This window comes from Corvus brachyrhynchos, unplaced genomic scaffold (genome assembly GCF_000691975.1).
Source record: "Corvus brachyrhynchos isolate BGI_N302 unplaced genomic scaffold, ASM69197v1 scaffold46, whole genome shotgun sequence".
NCBI lineage: Eukaryota > Metazoa > Chordata > Aves > Passeriformes > Corvidae > Corvus > Corvus brachyrhynchos.
In genome coordinates this window covers 38644-42366 of record NW_008238838.1, presented here as the reverse complement: position 1 = coordinate 42366, position 3723 = coordinate 38644, and the positions used below count along the sequence as shown (strand labels likewise).

The following is a 3723-nucleotide window of genomic DNA, read 5'->3' as shown; positions in this document are numbered from 1 at the left end:
GGCCCCCCGGTGCGGTACAGCGCCCAGCTGCAGGTGAGAGCACGCCCGGGGCCGGGGAGCTCCCGGAACTCCTGCCAGCCTTCTGCCGGCCTGCCTCGTCCTCTGCTTGCTCGGGTTCCTTCGAGCCTGGCGAGTTCAAGGAGGCTCTGGATCCTGCGGGAAGGGGGGGGGTTCCAGCTCACCCTTGGGTAAGGTCAGGAGAATCTGCTTGGGGGACATTTCTGAGCTCAGCAGAGCGGGAGGGAAAAAAAAACAGCTTTGGGGAACTGGAAATGTCCACCTGTCTGTGCCAGCTTTGGATCCCCTCGGTGTCGGTGCTGCCATTGCTCCAGGGGTTTTGGTTTCAGCTTAAGCTGAGGGCACTGGGGTTGTGAGTAAAGGTAAACTCTGTGCAGGTGAGCTGTGTACAGAGCCTGGCTCTAGGTTGTTTAGCAACAGATCCAACTAAACCTGTTCAAGTGTCAAAAGGGCCAATTTTAACCGAGGGCTGTGGGGCTTCATTAATTAACCGCTGCATTATGAGTGTGCTCTGAGACCTGAGCAAGCTTCTTGTGTAGATCTTCCTGGCTGAGGGTTGGGCAGGGATGGCTGAGTTAGGTTGCAGCTCCAGAGCCTGTTCTGTGCCACAGAGCTGTTCCAAACACAGGGCTTTGGGTTAAAGCAGGACAGCAGCATTTCCCACCCCACCTGCAGGCTGTGTGGTGTCTGTCTCTGAGGCCTGACTTTAGTGGTTATTATCTGGCAACAACAAAGGAGCTGCTGGTTCTGGCACGGATCAAAAAGCTGGCCTGCAGCAAGAAAAGTTTCCCTTGCCTCCAGCCCCTCTGTCTGGTGTGTGCCAGGGGTGGGAGTGGGAAGGAGATGCTCTCACTGAAGTAGTTCAGCTCAAGCTGCTTGTTCCTGGCCAGGTTGGGGTGACACTTGTGTGAGTGACACGGTCTTCCCTGCCTGGCTTGTTCTCCTGGCAGAAAGTAGCTTTGTCTTTGATTTGTCTTTACACAGGACTGAGGGCTCGAGTGGGTCTCTTCCCTGGTTCTGTATCAGTTTTCCCCCTGTGTCAGTTCAAGAGGGGCTGATCTGATCCAGAACAGCTTCCCTGAAGACAGTACCTGCCCTCCTGGCAGGAAACAGCCCAAGGAGTTTGTCCCCCGTGGACTGTTGTTGGACTTGGCTCCTTATAAACGTGACAGTGGAGGAAATGAGTGGTTTTGCAATGTCTTGTGTCTCCTCCTGTACCCGCAGAGGAGCTGCAGCAGTTCTTGGGCTGAGGAGAAGCTGCTGCTCTTCCTTGGAAAGGTGCAGAGTGTTTCCCTGGGGTAGAGGCTGGTGGGTGAGCTGCTGCTCAGGCCAGTTTGGCTGCTGTTGGTGCCAAAAGCAAACAGGGATAAGGAAGACACAATGAGAGAAGGGCTGAGGCCAGACCTTTGCTCAGCAAACGAAAGATCACTGTGTAAAACTCTTGAGGGAGCAGCAGGAGTGTTTTGAGGGCCTGGCTGTGGGGAAGGTATCGGAGCAAAGGTTCTCTCCTTGCCCAGGGTAGAATTTATCATTTCCATCCAAAGGCCGCTGGGACAGAGTGGGAAATAATGCCCTGCAATATCCAGGCCATGGGCTGGGGCGGGGAGGGAGCAGCTAACAGGGATGGGTTTGGCAGACAGAGACTTTCCTGGTTGGATGTGCTGGTGTTTTCCTTGCTGTTGGTTTCAAACATTGGAGACTCGTGGTCCAGATCCACCTCAGAACTGTAGGAATGAGTGAAATATCGCAAGGATTGTGGAGGTCAAGGTCTGGAGCTCAGCTGCTTTGGTTAAGCTGCTGGAGGCAGTTTTGTTTTCCAGACAGTGCTGTCTGTACCAGGAAAGACATACAAGTGATTTAAATGAGCTGTTTGCATCTGTGGCATGTTTCTTTGCTGCTCTTAGGACATCAGTGTGTTGTAAGGAGGAATTTCATGGCTCATAGCTACACAGAGCAGGGCTGTAGGGTACCTTTGTTCCCACCTTCTCCCCAAGAGTTGCTAAGACTTAAGTGTAAAATTCTCTGCTACCACAGACACACAGAAGCATGGTGGCTTTTTCTGAGCTTCTGTGGTGCCGGACAGAGCTGCACCAATCAGCCTGGATAGGGCAGCAAGCCAAGCCTGTGCTATCTCTGCACACATTAACATCAGTTTCTTCTGTAATAAACCTAAAGGAATTTGGTTTCTCATATGACTCAGGGTAGTCACAAGACAATCAAATGCTGTAGAGTGTTAAGCTCATACTTGGTGTGTGAAATAGGTGTGTGTGACCTGTATCTTTCACTATTGCACCTGCCCTCTGTGCCTGGAAGATACACAGTCTGGAGGACTCTGTCCTTCAGCTCTTACCCCATATTCCCTTTTTAGTTTTGATGTCATCATTTTATAGCTTCATTGCCCTTTAATACAGAGCTGAAGACGAAAGATAGTGTGCTGGCAAAGTTTCTTCAATGCTTTGCTGCCCGTGGTGGGGCAACACAGCATGAATACACCTCACGTAAGCTTCGCTCCCATGCGTGCTGTTTCCGTGTATTTCTTATTGAGAGTAAGAAGAGACGTGAGGAGATGATTCTTATCAGATCTTTTTCCAGAGGAGTTGTTGGGGTTTGCAGCAAGCGTTGGTGCAGGAGTTGATTTAAGGGTCGTGTGGCTGTACTTGAGCTACTTGGGTGAAGTGAGTTGCACATGCTGTTCACATTCGTTTTACTTTTTCTGGTGGGAAACAAGTTTCCCCTCATGCCAGCACCACAAAGCTGGTGTTGACTTTCAATGTGATCCAGGAATTCTGGATTTGAAAACATTACTTTTCTGGCTCTTTTTGCCACACAAGCCCACCCTGTTGGTCTCCTGAGCTCTGAGCCAGCTTGCTAGCCATGTCCTGAGCTGCTGGATGAGTCGACAGGTTTAATTCCTCTCATTTCTCATGTGGTATTTGTTTTAGTTTTTATTGACCACCACCCGAGGCAGGTGTGGCTGGAAAAGGGGAGGTGGGAATTGCCTCTTGGATACACAGGCTGGGATCTGTAAGGTGTAATTACTCTCAAGAGTCTCTAACTATGTAGTCCAATGACTCTGCTTCATCTCCAACCTCCCCAGGCCTCCTCCAGCCTGGAGTTTTATGGGTTCCTTTTCTTGGTCATGTACATTGGTATCAGACAGTGGCATTTTTTTGCTGTGAGATTTGATTTGGTTGCACACCTGCTCTTACTTGTATGATCTGGGCAGCTTTGGCCCTGAGCCGTCCTGTGGCAGACCAGCAGAGTCTGGAGTTGGGAAAGTCCAGGGAAGTTGGTGAATCTCATGTCTGGTGCTGGACAAACAAACTACCTGGTGGTCATAAGGGACAGGTGAAACTAATGGCCAGGAGCCCAGTTCTTCCGTGGGTCAAGGTCCTGTGAACAGATGCAGACACCGAGGGAGAGATGGAGCAGCTTTTTGGAGGAGAGGGGAGCAGTGAGGGGTTTGGTGCCTGGGACACATCACCATCTTGGTGGGACCGCCAAACAAGGCAGAAACCAGCCCCTATGGGGGATGCTGATCCCAGAGGGACTCCTGCTTTGCACACATCACGCTGCAGAGCCATACTCCATGGCATATCCCAGCCTTTCCATGATCCCCCACTGCAGGAGGATCTCTCTGCTTTCCTGTAAGATCTCCAGTGCAGAGCTGGTTCCCACCACCCCCATGTGCCAGCTGCATTTCCT

General features: G+C 51.2%; 1 protein-coding gene across 5 annotated transcripts in view; it reads left to right on the top strand.

The window, feature by feature from the left end:
• Positions 1-3723, top strand: part of ST14 (suppression of tumorigenicity 14) — a 21978-nt gene that overhangs the window by 2776 nt on the left and 15479 nt on the right. The window contains exon 1 of one of the 5 annotated variants that reach the window (XM_017738540.1): positions 7-33. The exons of the other annotated variants lie outside the window; for them this stretch is intronic. The gene's annotated coding sequence lies outside the window, so the exon portion shown is untranslated. Of the gene's footprint in view, positions 1-6; positions 34-3723 lie in introns of those variants that run through there. 5 annotated transcript variants of the gene reach the window in all.